Source organism: Sprattus sprattus, assembly GCF_963457725.1.
Source record: "Sprattus sprattus genome assembly, chromosome: 2".
Taxonomy (NCBI): Eukaryota; Metazoa; Chordata; class Actinopteri; order Clupeiformes; family Clupeidae; genus Sprattus; species Sprattus sprattus.
In genome coordinates this window covers 61,733,593-61,750,589 of record NC_137921.1, presented here as the reverse complement: position 1 = coordinate 61,750,589, position 16,997 = coordinate 61,733,593, and positions in this window count along the sequence as shown.

Here is a 16,997-nt window from a genome sequence, read left to right as displayed (position 1 = left end):
AGCAGGAGCAGGAGCAGGAGCAGGAGCAGGAGCAGGAGCAGGAGCAGGAGCAGGAGCAGGAGAAGGAGCAGGAAGAGTAGCAGGAGCAGGAGAAGGAGCAGGAGCAGGAGCAGGAGCAGGAGCAGGGGAAGGAGCAGGAGCAGGAGCAGGAGCAGGAGCAGGAGCAGGAGCAGGGGAAGGAGCAGGAGCAGGAGCAGGAGCAGGAGCAGGAGCAGGAGCAGGAGCAGGAGCAGGAGTTAGAGTTAGAGTTAGAGTTAGAGTTAGAGTTAGAGTTAGAGTTAGAGTTGGAGTTGGAGTTGGAGTTGGCGCAGGCCAGCTATGTAATGAGATCTGCATGAGACTGGAAAGGCTGTTTGGATCTGGGCGAATAGTGAGAAGTGACCATGGTTAGAGAGGTAATAGAGCTATTTGTAATAAAGTTTAATGACTAGATCTGTTTACCTCAGGGCCAAATTAAAATGTTCCCCTCAAATTAAATAATATGGCTACAGGCTGAATTCACTCAGCTATCCAAATATCACAAGTATAATTTTGTTTTGTTTGGGGGGCTTTAAATAAAATGTTCATACTGCTGTTAAAACACTCACATTAATAACTGCAAGTAAGGTAAATGCACACATTTTCCCTTGAAGCCACTTTAAGTCTGTCAAACTGTAGTAAAATACCTGCTTTATAGTGTTAAACACTAAACATACCTGCTCAGTAGATATAGCAAACACAATGCACCACAAATACCCCTTGTCAAATTATAATATAGTAAATATAATTGCTAGGATCAAATTAAAATGCCTGCCCAGACTGTGTGCTCATTATATCAATAAATAGTCCCCATATTATGGCAGTAAAACAGAGGCACCAAAGCGAGGCACCGCCTGGCTCTGAATACAGGGAGCATATGGCCTGAGCTGGAAGGTGCAGCAGGGGTTATCCGGCGGGTGACTTGGGAGAGAATCACGGAGAAGAGAGTGAGAGTCTATCACCATCACTTCCACCTGTCTACCTCACTGCTCACAGACATGCAGCTCCTTACAGCAGGACTCTTCTGAAAGCATGCTGCAACAAATCCGCCATATTGGAAAACACATCTTCAGAGCTCTTAATCAACAAAACAAAATGGTGGATGATGTCTGAACTGAAAAGGTGTATGTGTGTGTGTGTGTTTAGCATCGGAGACAGACAGCACAACTGAACTGAAGGGGAGGGGTGTGGCAAAGATGGTGTGTGTGTGTGTGTGTGTGTGTGTGTGTAAAGGGTTGGGTGACGAGAGTAGGATTTGATCTGGGGGGAGGGTGGTGGGGGGTCCGCGGGAGCAGCTCACCATTTGCTGCTCGGCAGGTCGCTCCCCTCCCATCACCAGGCGCCAGTGCATCACTGGGGCATTGTGGAGTGGTTGCCATGGAGATGTGGGTCAGAGCGCTGAAGTGAAAGCACCCTGTGGATTTGAGGCTGGCAGTGGAGTGAAAACAGCCTGGGCTGGAGTGAACAGTAAACTCCAGCTGAATCTAGGTCACTGGGATTCTCCTGAGCAGCTGCAGCAGCCGCCCCAGCAGCAGCCTATGCTGTGTCTGAGTTGGGGAGAAGTTGATGGGTGGGGGTGAGAGAGAAAGTAAGGGGGTTATGGGTGAGGGGGTGGGGGTAGCAGGAGGGCTTTTTGGAGAGGAGGGGTGTGGTGGCTGAGAATAACAGGGGTGCTGCTTAAGCAGTTGGGGGATTTTATCTGTGTAGAATTTGATTACTGCTCCATGGACATTTCTCAAGCCTTTGGGTTATTCTATATTATAGACTTACTGGATGATAAATTGGAACCCTAGGAGGGAACATTAGACTTGATAGAAATGTGCCTAAATAGGAGATGTCTAAATGAACCTGGCCTTATTATTATTTATTATTCATAAATCTAAGTAGTTTTTTTATTCACTTGCCATTGGTTATCATTGCCAAAAGACATCTAATGCACAACAGGCCACAGTACAACAAAGTTGGAACTCAAACTGAAAACGTCAACTTTCAGTACCGCATTGCATGTTGGAACACCAAAAGGCTGCAATCTGCCATAAAAATGAAGTATATCATTGCATAGTAACAGCCTCCATAATCATGGTGAAATGGTTTGACAATAAAAGAAAACCACAGCTACTGCTAACAATAAGCGCTGGCTAGAATCCAGACAGAAGTTTGCAGTTTGAGGAAACAGATCTCACATTTTAGTTTCCTAAACATGGAACATATCACTGGGTATAAAAAAAACTTTCCAAAAATGTCTATGTTGAAATGAGAACAAAGAATGTTATTACGACTGTGAAGGGTTTAAATTTTATGATACCTAATACAATTCTTTGTGAAAATTCAGCCATGCAATAACTTTGTTCAAACAAGTGTGCAAACATGGCGTCCTTGTGTTCCCTGTGGTCCCTGGAGTGGACCTGAACCCACACCACAACTCTTTCCATGAAAAATCCTGTTGCTCCACTTTGGATCACTTGGTGAACTGCAACATCCTGGTTAGATTCCAGCACAGGCCCAAATGATGTGCTCTCTTCGGTTGTACTCTTGTGCCTAATACCCATGAAGAGTAGGAAACATTCATACTCTCTGGGCCGAAAGTCAAACTATTTCAAAATTAACTCTTAACAAAATCCAGCAGGACTTTTCAGATGGAAAGGTCCAAGCAGTTGTCCTTTATCAGTCTAAACTGCTGTTGTGCTATCCTCATTATTTTATACCCAAGTGAACCATCCTAATGAGCATCTGACATGTTTGACTCCAGACATTGTTTTGTAAACTCTGCTCATTCACACAAAGTCTTCTTCTTTCTCTTTCCAACCACCCTAGGCCTCTTTCAGGCAAAGGTAAATGTTTGACTCAGCAGAACATTTGCAACAATTAACTTCATTCTTAACTTTTTGTCAAAGGGGCAAAACACAATAAGGGCCTCAGAAAAAAGGCAGGCCTGTGAAAAGCCCTTGTGCCATCAGCTCCTTTTGAGAGAGTCCATCCAAAAGAAAATGCAGATAGGATGTGGAACAGTATGAAGAGCTGAAAGAGGCTTGCTTTGAGTTTCATTGTCATGCTAAATCAGACTCTTGAAGGTGGGGCTCATTGAATGACTTCTTCCAAAGGCAGTTTTAAGAGGCCTGCCACATAATAACGGAGAACAACAAAATGCAGTTTTTTTTAAGAAACCTGCAGATTAGGTACTGCTAGTGATCAAGTGCCTGGTCATTTCTAAATGAGAGTTTCTGTCCCGTTACTGAACTGAGCTGTGACAAATCAAATAGTAACGCATTAAAAACAATCCTGAGGTGAAACTGTCCCAACATTTATCTTCCGCCTGTAACCACCTTAACCAAAATGATGTGACAATCTGCCAGTTAAAAACATGACAAGCACGGGTTTGTTATGACTACAACGTCACTGACATTTACCTAACAGCCATTATGCAAATATTGCAATCTACTTCGTCTATTTCCAACACCAGGCAAATACAGGAACAACCAAGCTCTTTCCCTCAAGCTGTAGTGAAAATAGGTGGGTGGTATCTCTCACGAGTGCCAAGCTGTCCTAAAAATAAGATCAATAAAGTCTCTCGTCATCGCACCACAGTGCCCAGAGCTGCAAGATAATGAGCACAGCTTCTATTTATCCGACCACTATTAGTTACAACAGCTACTATTTCAGTACCTGTAAAATAAAATCTCGGTTTGAGGTATAATAGGCACACAACCGCACTGAAAAAATTATTAACAGGAACAAGTCTCTCTTGGTTCTTTCATGTTCACAAGCTTATCAGATTGTCATCATTTTAGTTAAAGACTATCTTCTTCTGATCTCCACACAAAAATCGCACACATTCATCTGCACAGAAGAAAGATAGAGGGGTTGCGCTGTGATGTGAAGACTATAAGTTATCCATAAATATCAAAGACCAATACGTTGGATCTCTGGGCACACATTAGACAATCTATGGATGAGAACAGGCTGCCTCCATCAAGTAAAAGATGTTTTCAGTTCCTTACCAAATGCAAGAAATGAATGATTCACATAAGCACAGATTCAGTTTTCCTAAAATATCTTCACCATGGAAACTCATTGTTCAGCTTAAAAGGGTTGGGGAGGTGGGGGGTTGCTGGATCAGAATCATCGTTATTATGTATATTATCTAGTCATGTACTTAAGTTGCCTAGTAACCACCTCACCATAGCAGCATACGTTAAAAGGAACAGAACAGCTTGATTAAGGTTCTGAACCTTCTCAGAAAATAAGCAGCAAAGAAAGCTCTTACAGTTCACTAAATATAGAAGAGGGTTGTTTCAATTACTCAGTAACTTGGTCGCTAAAATACAATTTTAAACTATCATCAGATGCATGTGTGTGCATTGCATCAATCTATAAATATTAGTATTTTGTATGGCACACAGCATTTATTGGTAACCTTCATTATACCAAGTGACTGCCAAGTTACGGAAGACATTTAGCCTCTGGAACATTTTGAAGGATTAGATCCCATAAACATAGACGGTGCCAAGACACTTCTAGTCACGACAAGTAAATCCCCACTGTCTACATATTTGTGTCGAGCTTTAGTTTTTTGACTTTGATATTGATACAAGTTGATTTAGCAGACATCATTTTAAACATTGGAAACACAGTGTACAACAAAACCATGTTAATCCATTTGGAATTCAATTTTTTTATCCAAACTGATGCTTGTCATTTTAAAACTGGTTCCCCCATGTCTACCTCACTGGACAATAAGAGGATGTTGTCAACTCAGAGTGGTGGAGTTGAGTTTGAAATGTTACTGTACAATACTGAGTCAATTTGATTACATTTGTGACAGTGAAAAAGACACAATAGGGCTATCAGTATAATTGAGCGTGTGCTCTGACCGCCATACTGGAATTCATGGAGCTCTCTCCCTTGGGACACACTACCATGCGTAAATATGAGCTTCCCTGGGTCCCAATCAGTGTGATGACACCGTTAAGGGTTTTGACTTCCACTGAGAACAAATGTAACATCTCTGCTGTGCTGCATGTCGGTTTGGCTGTTTCTGTCACAGAATCGTGACATCGTCACTATGACCTCTTAAGCTGTGACGACGACGACTCTTAAATGTGTGACATGAGAAGTGTCCGTTGTGAGGACACGATGGTCTTTTAGAAGGTCACATGATGTGACACAGTATCGGATCCAGCTCGGTCGTGGAAAAGTGAACAGAGACTCCTCGCTGTCTGAGGCGGCGTTTCACTTTTCAAACTGCACACAGGTAGAGAAAGTAAAAACTGAAGGAGGCCCCGCCGAGATTTCTGCAGTGATACCACATTAAATCGCCTGTCTCTCCTCAAAGGACCGAAGACGCTCAACCGGTCCACTGACAGTGTTGTCACTCCTGGCAGATCCCCCTCCTGACACACAAAAGACTAATTGTGTGCGCAGTGAGGTCGCTATCTCTGGAGGACACCTGGCAACCTTTTATTCGGAACAGGCCGAGAGCGGCACAACAATGCTCCCACAGAAAAACACCCACTCGCCTGATACTAGATGATTATCAGTCACAGGGTAGGGTTATAGTTTACACCTGATGGGGAACACAGCACACCAAAAGTAAACTGACAAAAACTCAAAAACTACTTTGCCTATGAACAAAACTGCATTTTGAACACCCTAATCAAGATATTCGCTACAGGGCTGATATCAGATATAATACCCAGCCCAGTTAATGACCAGACACAAAAATGACCAGACACAAAAAAAAAACATCCTAAAGGTGACTGTTGCTCACAATGTGTCTTCAAAGAATCACCACGGTTCTTTGCCAGGGATAAGCCTCTTTTGAAATCCCCTCCACCTCTAAAAATAATACTTTTTGAACTAAGGCTCCTTCCCAAAAAGTTCTATTGTGTCTCACTTCCCCATATTACACTGTTTCCACATCAACTGATGTTTTTATTCCTTGTGGAATGCAGCGCAGGCCTGGCCTTGGCCAAGCCATTCTTTTCCCAGCAGCTCAACCAAGGCAATTAGTTGACTGTCAGCTGCAATATGAAGGGGTCTTGGGAACTCTTCATTCATGGACCTTGAGAGACCTTTTCAAACGTGCCAAACAATGCCCATCTAACATTCCATGGGATACACATGTACATGTGCCCAAAGGCAAGGGGAGGGAGGTGGGAGGAGGTGGTGGGGGGAGTGTGCACATTCCACTTTCTATGGCAAATAGCACAAGTGATCTTGTGAAGTCGACTCAGGGGCTCCACAGTCCATCTCTCCGATGGGGGTGGGGATGAAGAAGACTGAGGGGTGCACTGCAGCTTAATTACCAGCCATCCATTAATCCCAGCCTGTTGGGCCCTAAGCTCCTGGTCTGTAAAGCTCGGGGCTGGGGACCAACACACACTGCGTTCCCATGAGCTACTCTGCGGGGACTTCCTCCTGGTAGATTAAGTCCGAACCCCGGGAAAAAGGGAAATCCATGTGTGTGATATGATGAGAAATGTCCCCGTAATGAAAGCAACAGAACGGTACTTGGTGCAACTGTTTTAATGTTACCAGATGGCTTGGTCCTTTTATATACTGCTCAGTTCCAGTTTAAGTGTTCAAAAAATATACTCACAACCAAGAGTGCTTTTGCTCTATGAACCCGTTGACCCTTACACTCCTATCCTCCTTGCAGGTCCCTTTCTGTGGATTTGCCTACCCTGCTTTTCATTCATCAAGAGTATCTCATGCAGTATCTCACTCTGTCTCAGCTACATCAGCCCTATATATCTGTTGTTGTGTCTACCATGATGTCTGCCATGATTTCTTTCATTGTGTTTGTGTGGTTTGTCCCTGCAAGAGAGAATAACCCAACCACCAAACTTGAATTGTGCATGTCTGCTTACATGGTTAGATGGAGTCACTCTGAGAGGCAAGTGCTCTCTCTCTCTCTCTCTCTCTCTCTCTCCCTCTCTCTTGACAATAAGAATGGATGCCAAACAAATGTGTGAGGCACATGGAAATATCATTGCTGGCATGAGCTGCGCTTCTGTGTTGAGTGCTTGTGGCAGTGGCGAGAAGCAGGGAAGGATTGGTAACCCATACTGTGTTTGAATCCTCCACCCGGCTGAGTATCGGGTTGGGCAGGTGGTGATGCCAGCACACCTTTTGTAGCTCTACTAATAGGCCTATGCAGAGCACCTCCAACGACAATGTAAGGCTCCTTTGCATTCAAACCCACTTGATGAAAGTTCTCCTTATGGGATTGGAGGGAACTTGATTGCTTTAGGCCAGGGTCATTTCAAAAAGTGTGCAGAATATCCATTCATTGCTCTGTTTAAGCTTTGTACGACCATGTGTGTGCAGCTGAGGTTTTTTACAGCCAATTTGGAAGTAAAGATAACCTTAGCAGGTTGATAATGCAGTTACTGATCTCAAATCAGATCAGGGTGCCAGTGGCAATCTCAGTTTGTGTACTGTTTTTCAGTGAAAGAGAAAGAAACATATATTGAAGTATAATCACTTCGTAAAGTATCCAGAACTAGGGAAAGCTGATCCAAACAACTCTCATTAAACTGAGTTCAAAGGAATCATCCCGATGAGGTAACACACGCGAGCGGTTTCACCTGAGGGGACAACAGCTCCTGTCAGACACCTGCAGAGGGTTGATGTCATCTGGTTCAGTTTGAAAGGTTATCTGTGCCCTCCTCTTTTTCAACTGTCACTGGAATAACACACCCTTTCGAAGCAGTGTGTGAACTAAAAACAAATACATTTCTATCATTCTAGCTCTACTTAAGTACAACTATATTTACTTAAGACAAACGATAATTGATTTCCAGATATACCTGTGACACCTCAGGCACGAAGAAAATCATGGGGTTTTATTATATGTGAGGATTACCTTCACACTACAACAAAATAGCACTTTTAAGAACTAAAATGACATTTCAATATCGACGTGAGATTCTTTACGAATTTATGAACATTATATTGAGCATTTATATTCTACAGAGATCCATCTACGCCGAGAAAGGGCAGATGTGGAAGCAGCACATGGACCCCACCTTCAACTCCATCATTCTTCCCATCAAATGGTGTCCAAGTATTTTAATCCCGTTACCCTGAGAAGATTAGTTATGTCTTCTCACGCCTCACACCTCACCTCAGCCCCAGCAGTACTCTGAAGAAGCCCGCTGGCAAGGTTTGAACGGAATTTACTTTACAATGAAATATGTCAATATTCTGTAGGGAGTCCATTGCTTGAGGGGTGGGAGTGTATGTTCACGTGCGGGCGTGTGTGTGTGTGTGTGTGTGTGTCTGTGTCTGTGTGTGTGTGTGTGTGTCTGTGTGTGTGTCTGTGTCTGTGTGTGTGTGTGTGTGTGTGTGTGTGTGTGTGTGTCTGTGTGTGTGTGTGTGTGTGTGTGTGTGTGTGTGTGTGTCTGTGTGTGTGTGTCTGTGTGTGTGTGTCTGTGTGTGTATCTGTGTGTGTGTGTGTTCTTAAGAATTTCTTCCAACAGTAAAAATTGAGTGAGTTCTCAGGCTGAAGGGGGAAATGTTATTGGTCCAGTCCATTCCAATGATTCAGTTACAGTAAGTGGGTCAAATCTCAGGTCCTGCTCGGAAGATTGCATTTAGAGAAGACATTTAGACATGATGACTATTTCAGACACCCCCTCCCTTCTTTGTGTCTTCCTCTATTTTTCTCTGCTCTGTCTCTCTATCACACACTTTTACTCCTATATGGTATATTTCAGTTGGTGTTTAAAGAAACCGTGAAATAGTTTAATGTTATTCTGGCATCCACACTGTTCCGTCTGTCAAGCACAGCATCAAAAAGGATGCTTCGGCGCTAAACCTAACATCAGGGAAACCTTTTCAGGTTTTTTTCTGTGGAGTAATTTATTTTCTCTTGTGCTTACTGTAATTCACAATTCTGTTTCATCTTTGCTGGGTTTTGAGACATGAATTATTAATGATATCTACAGGCTTCCAGCACAGAAGCCTACAGTAGGCCCAGAGAATTTGCTGGGGTAACCCTTGTCTTTGACTCATTAAAGCTCCATACTCCCCCTCTGTGCAGCAGTCTGAAACCTTTCATGTGCCCAAAGCAAATATCTTCATTACTGGATGTATGTCAAGAAGAAGCACTGATTTTTCTTTAAACTGAAAGAAGAGTGTACAGAACTTATTTAACATGCCATGCTTATAAACCACTCTGTGATGGTGTGATGTAAATTAAGATTTTTGATTTTTGTGTTTGTCACAGTTTTGTTATGGATGTTGGAGCACTTATATTATTCCGTAATGACTGGCCTGTTTAAGTTTGTCCAACTTGCACAAGATTAAGATGCATTCCGTGGAATAATCACCAAATGTTGGTTTGTCTCTGTGTTGACATAATGAAGGATACGTGTCGTAAGGCCTGTTCACATGAAGTACATATACACGTTTGTGGACAGAGAGTGACAGAGTGAATGGGAGACAATCTGTTAGCTACTGTAACCCTCGAACACCTCCAGTCATCAGAGAGCACCTTGCCACTGAAAAGAGAAGCACACAGAGCTGAGGTCTCTCGCCACACAGACCCACTCTAAAGCTTTGCTCCAGACACAACATCCTATGCCACAGAAAGGTGCTCAAGCAGCCAGACAGAACCAGATGTTACATGAGCGAAAGAGGACCTCTCGGAGCTCTTAACCCCTCCACTCTGCTGAAGAATAAGCTGGCTACTGTCAGCTTGGCCAGCCGATGTTAATCTGCGATGACTGTAAATCCATTAAACAGCTCTCGCCTCACAACACAGCCTCCTCCGTATTACTCACAATTATAAAGTGTCTTTAGCATCCTCTCCTCACAGATCTCATGTACAAATTAGCAGTAACCGTCGACAATCTGGAAATAATAGGAGAATATGTTCCGCACTGTTCAGTGCCTGAAGCATCCCCAACTTTGTTTAAGTCGCCCCAGTTAACCCTCTCAGTATCTGCAGGAATTCTTAACATCAACATGCTGCAAAGGTCTACTAAATATTGAGCAATCCGGTCTTTTAGCACGTCACTAATATCTTTTTTTATTTTATCTTTCATCTGTCACAGTCCGGCCATGTGTAATGTAATGGCATACACAGATTCTGGAAATTCAGTGATTTCAGTGAGGCCATTTGATGTGAAGAGCCGTTGCACAACAGGCTGCCTAATGGTGCTGGCACAACATGGTGGTTACTATGGAAATGGAATGAATGAATGAGGGTCTGGGAAACTGAAGGGAGAAATGATGGATACTTGTGGCGTTTTCTGGGGATCATGTTTGATTATAGAGAACAGAAACTGTGTGAATTGACAAGTACTAAACACACCTTGTCGCTGTGACAGAGCCAGGCTATAATCAGATCTAACAATCCTGCAAACGAATGCACATAATCGTGTAAGTTATTACTCTCCAACATCACATTGACTCCTTTTGTTGGGGGGCGATGACTATGATAAGCTTGAAACATCAAGGACTCATGCAACTGAAACACTGAACATAATACTGACCATTCCTTTTACAACCAGAAAGTAGGGCTAAACCATTACCGGGCTTCACCAGCGCTCTGTTCAATGTATAGCCTCTGCCATCTAGAAATGCTTCTTCCCTCTCCTTCCACATATCAGTCCAACCAGAGGGAACCTGCAGATATGCTAGCTGGGGAGAGGATTTGGCCAGTTATGAACAGAGAGAAGCCATTCACAAGGTCACATATTACATTCAGGAAAAGAAACTGACAAATCCGCCCACGTGAAAGTGTCAAGACATGCGTGCATGCGTATGTGTTTTGTGTATGATTGTGTACGGCAGAAGCAAGGTTTGAGAGTTACATGTCAAATGACTGAGATGAGAGGTGTGCTTTTCTTTAGATTCTGTTTTTTGTAAAAAAAATAAAAAATATTCAACCGGGGGAATGTGAGAGCACAAAAACATGGGAATCTCATACAATGCAGGTGACCCAGCAGGATCAGGAGTTCAATCAAACAAAAGAAGATTGAAACAGAAAGTATAAACACACTTTGTGAGAGTTTCAGTGTCACTGAGAGTTTAAGTACCCTGCATAAGACCCACAGAGCAAATCTTCCATGCATGGCTTAGCAACAAAGATGACAGCTTGTAGAGTATTAATACCAGGATGTAACAAACCCCTAACACTGTGGTGTGAGCAATGCTGGTACCCTGATTCACCTCTCATGTTGATTTAACCATTTAGCATCGATCCATGATGACGCTCCACATGGTTCCTTAGGACAGGGATATTAACTAGTCAAGTCCTGTGAACATTGGCGAAACACAAAAGATTGATTTTAAAACTTTGGGGCATTTACTTGGGAGGTAAAGATCACATATGAATTAATATTTTTAAGGAAAGTATGGTGTACATCACATAAACAAGATGCTTCATATACATGTTGTTATTGTAAAGTGCTACCCAACGTAACCCTGAACAATATAAAATAATATAATATTTGGTACATCTAGGACTAATTTATATATTTTGACAAACAACACACACTAGGGTCCACAAATTATATTATGTATTTGTGCCCAGCATAAATTGACATGAATAATGACGCAAAGGTTATTTCCTGTTTGTAGAGGAAGTGGATGTTTCAAGCAGATTGCTGTGTCAAATGCTGGCAGATGTACAGTAGGAAACAGTTGATAAAGACACATTTAAAATCGCATTTCCATACTTTGAGTTATAGCAGAACAATCATAAGGACATCACTTATACTTAAAACCTACTTATCTGCTCATCTGACAACACTAACAATAACAAGGCATTATGTTTGCCATTATGAGTAGTTTTATATGGAGGGAACCGAGCGAACATAAGTTCCACCGGTGAGGCAAGAGAGAGTATTTCAATGATCTTAGCGGGAAAGTCTTAAATCCCTAGAAAACATGAGAGACAGTGTGCAAGAGAAGATTACATTCTGTCATGGAAGCAGCTTACCTCATCTCCTGCTGAGTATCAAACCATGCCCTAATGTGAATGACTGAGGGTTCATCTTTCTGTTCTAAAGGCTTTTACTGATGGAAAGAAAATGTCTCAGGGCAAACTTTCAAGGACACCTTTTGAAAGGTGAACTTCAAGACAGAAACAATATCCTGTTTGCCTCTGGAATACAGGACCCTTTTTAAAAACCTTGCACGCATGCACACACACACACACACACACACACACACACACACACACACACACACACACACACACACACACACACACACACACACACACACACACACACACACACACACACACACACACACACACACACACACACACACACACACACACAACACACACAAACACGCACCCACACACATATGTAGCTTCCAAATACCACTAAAGGAAGGTGAAGAAGTCAATTTCCTATATATATATACAAGAGCAGGTACTTGTTGACACAAGATGTATAGCTTAGAATCTATAGCAGTTTTACAGCAGGTGTCAACTAGTTCATCATTCTGATGATGTTTGGCTCGGCATCGGTTCCTTACATTTAACATCCATGCTTTTGTATGTTTATTGGCTTTTTCACCTCCCATTAGTGGTATATAGTATATGCAGCATCAGTATATGCAGCACACCTCAGTGTGCTAGACCAGTGGTTCCCAAACTTTTCTGGCTCACGGCCCCTCTAAACATATCTCTCTCCATCCACGGCACCCCTATTTTTTATGTCATATTTGTACTTTAGGCCATTTGATTTAACCTTGTGATGTGTTGAATAGGCTATAACTGCTTTTATTAGAGGCAATACATTAAGAAGGTGAGGTTTATCTCATTTTTGTTATATTCAAATTAACCACTCTCTTTAATTCAACTAATGTAATAGAACTTTTGAATAAATAGTGAACAGAGTATGAACAGACAATGTCTGTCTCTCTCACAACTATATCACAGCCAAAACGTATGGGTAATAATCGAGAAATTAGCTGGCAGTAACAAAACATAGCAGGAACAAACCTTCAGACAACTTATCAACTTAGTGGGACACATGTGCCTTCTCTGACTGCATAGTTCGTTAATGCAAGGAGGGATTGTTGACAGTGCAACACGGAGGTCCTGTTCAACTGACAGCCTTTGCCTCAGGTGTAGGAGGGATTGTGGACAGTGCAACACGGAGGTCCTGCTCAACTGAGTCTTTGCCTCAGGTGTTGCACTGTCCACAATCCCTCCTCCCATTAACAAACTCTGCAGTCAAAGACGGGCACATGTGTCCCATTAAGTTTAGCATGGTTGTCAAGTTCTTTGCAAAATAAAGTTCTCTGTAAATTTGTCCTCATCCACATACTGTATCTCACGTTAACGATCATCTGGCAAAGGCCACTAGCATCAGTGGACTCGTCTATTTTAAGCACAAATGTCCCCCTTAGCCGTAGTTTCTCACTCAGTACAGATTCCATGTTCTCCGACATATCAATGCGACGTTTGATCGTGTTATCAGAGAGGGGGATTTTTTTCTGAAGTGTGTGGCAAGCAACTCGGCAACTAAAAAACTAGTCTTTTGTGCCTTCTCAGACACACGCACGGTAGAAAGCGTTGGCTCTGTGTGGTATTCTGCGTTTTAAGTCTTTCAAAAAATTCTAGTCTTTGTTGTGGTGTGTCGGGTGCTTGGTCTCCAGGTGCCTTGCCAACTTGCTAGGCACCATGGCTGCATTAGCCAACGTCTCCCTGCAGAACTCGCAACATACTGGAGGTACGGGTTATTGTAATGGCTCACTTTTCTATTTGCTAAATTCGATTCCGATGATATGGATGCACTCTCTTTAAAAGTTTATCCATTGCGCCTACCTTCACTGCTGTCAATACGGAATAACAAACAAAGTCAACGAGATAGCAGTTGTTGATGTTACGCCCTGAATCAACTGTAAACTGTAGCCTATTGTTGTTTGTGCTGCAAATACATTTTTTAATTTATATAATTACAATAAAATTAATTTTGAAATTGATATATATTAAATGATCAAGCCTTGGGCCATTCCACGGCACCCCTGAACATGTGTCACGTCACCCCAGGGTGCCGCGGCACCCACTTTGAAAACCCCTGTGCTAGACTAACTACAGTAGAGAGACCCCTAGTGCGGGTTCAAATAGAAGACTGCCAATAAAAATGTAAACTGTTCAAAAGAAAAACCTGTGTTGTCTTCCATTCACTGCAGTTACATTTCAAGAAGATAAATAAGACTGAAATTATGCACCGACTGCAACAGCACATGTCAGCAATGATTCATAGCAGCTGGAGACACAAATGCACAAAAAGGCAAGTAGGTTCTCCAAGTCAACAGATCTGGACCCCAGCCCGTAAGAAACTCTCTGGTCTCCCTAAGAATGCTTGACACAGCAAATCTGCCATAGAAGCCAATGTTTAATGCAACAGCTCTGCCCTCCAGACTTTTGTAGATGAAAACGAAGGAAATCAGTTTGTTCATCACGCATGTCAGCATGAGAAACCCACCAAGCCATTGAGTCGGCTCCCCCCTTGGTGCAGGCGAGCTTTCACTCATTCACACTTCCATCTCATCTGCAGCACATTTTCATACTCGTCAGCACTAGGTAATGTGGCGATGCTAAACACAAAGCCCACATCAAGTGCAGCTCAACATAAAGCCTCACATCTGATCTAGAAGACAGATAACGCTGTTAGTCTGCAAAAGGCAGCGAGTCATTTCATTTTCAAGAAACTATTCGTCACCAAGCTCTGAATCAATTAGACTCATTGGCACCTCTAAGAAGCACTGCAGGCTCTGTGCTAAAGGCGTTAGCATGGCTATGTATCCTCACTAATGGTGCATCTTAAGGGGCTCCGGTGTCAGCGTGGTGCAGGAATGCCTTATAGTCGGACCAGAGTGCCGGGACGCACAGTGGGCACTTTGTTTCCAGAGTTCCTATCTTTAAACACCACTGGTCTCTCACACATCACACGCCGAGCTGGGCCTGTTTACCGAGGTCAGGGGTCATCCATCCTCCACACATGTTTGTCATTAGTTGCCAGTGAGGAGCAAGCACTGGGAGGAGAGGATTGGGAGGGGAAGGCCCACTGACATGCAAAGTCGCTTGCAAGTATGCCGGTCCCCGAGTTTCTTGCTCGAGGCACTTACCAGAGCTGCCACGCCTGCTACATAACTGATCTCCAGCAGCAGGGTGTTACAACCAGGCCTCTTTGAAAAACAGTCTGCTAATAAAAGAAGGAAAACAGAGAGAGAGAGAGAGAGAGGGAGATGGTGCTTTTGATGTAAAAGGGGACCGGTAGATCAAGCCCAACCGGACTTGGCTCTCCACTTGATTGTTACATAACAACTCATTAAGAGATGGGGTGGGTGCAGAGAGACAGCGTTTGGGGTGGTACAAACACACTGGCAAGGGCGGCAAATGAGTTTTGACTTTAGCAAAAGGCAGGCAAAACCTTGGCAAAGTCATAGTAGCAGCATATCATTTCATGCCCATCCACTGCAAATTTGGCTGTGACAGAACCAATTGTGAGACGCTCCAAACCCTGCCATGGTCCCAGCCAACACATCCAGATACTGACAAATTTGCTTCACAGTGCCTTGTCAGCACAGCACCAGTGTACTCACAGCCCCCCTCCCCCCCCCTAAAACCAGCGCATACCAATCACTAAGAGACCCATGTCTGAATGATGAATGAAAGCATGGCTGCTCAGTTGCTCATCCATTTTAAAACAACAGATCTGGCCCGATTTGGTTTCCATTACTACAGCAGAGCCACCGCCCCCCCCCCCCCCCCCCCCCCCCACATAAAAAAAAAAGCTTTGACGGGAATACCTCTGATCAAGCCCAGGCTCACACACAGCTGAGCTGTCACACTGGCAGTGTGCGAGGGGAACGGTCTGACGGGGCTAAACTGATTACTCTGTGAGACGCACGCATGCCGGCCCAGTCCCAGCGTATGTCAGCCGCAAGCATTCCTGTGGCCCGAGCCTGTGCTGAGGCAGCAAACTGCACCCACAAAAAAGTCTTATCGACACGCTCCGCTCAAACAACGGCCTATACCCCCTGAAGGCTTTTAATCATCTCTGGCTCTGCGAGGAGCACAGACTCACTGGAAGCGCCGGGAGAGTCGGCAGGCCATGTGGGTGACAGAGTGACGCGGAGCCCCCGCACATGAAGGCTCTCCGCTCCGGCCCAGTCTTCTGGAGAGCGGTTTGCGGCTTCCTTGTGAAAGTTAATGAGGAAGGCATTTTGGCAGCCTAGCTGTAAGGAGGGATCAAAAAAATAAAGAGACAGACCTCCACACCCGCACACTCTCAAATACTAATAACTAAATCCTTACTGCAATTATAAAATGTTTTATTATTATTTCCAGCTGCAAGAGAAAACCCCTCCCACCACCACCTCTGTGTGCATAAAAACATACACACATACACCACACACACATGCACATACACCATACACACACACACACCACACACACAGACTGTAACATTTTATTGTTGCCTAGGACAATATAACAATATTGAATTGGGTGTATACATTTCCATTCCATTTTATAGCATGCACCAAATTGTTTGATGATTCCCTCCCTCGCTATGAAATTGCATATCCTTTGTGGCATGTGATATCAGTTATCCCTTTTCGCTTTCGAGACTCCACCAAGCCAGCTATAATTCACAGTTATAAAACCCATGTTTCCTCTGTACATTTAATGCAGCCTGGCAAATGTGAGGAAACAGGAGAGGGAGAAAAAAAAAGATTGCACACATGATCCAAGGGAAGTTTCCAGTAAAAAAGAAAAATGTGCTTGTATAATGGATGCTTTGGTTGCGAATGCACAGCCTGGGTAATTGAATGGCATTTTTCCCTGGGCAGTGGCTCCCACTCACAGATGTGGAAGGACTGCGGCGGGCTGGCTGGCTGTTTACTGGGGCCCTCTGTGAGAGCGAGGATGCTTGTGTGTTAACTGGCCTGGTCTCTGTGGGAGCATGGAGGGCAGCTCCCCCACAGCAGAGCCCAAT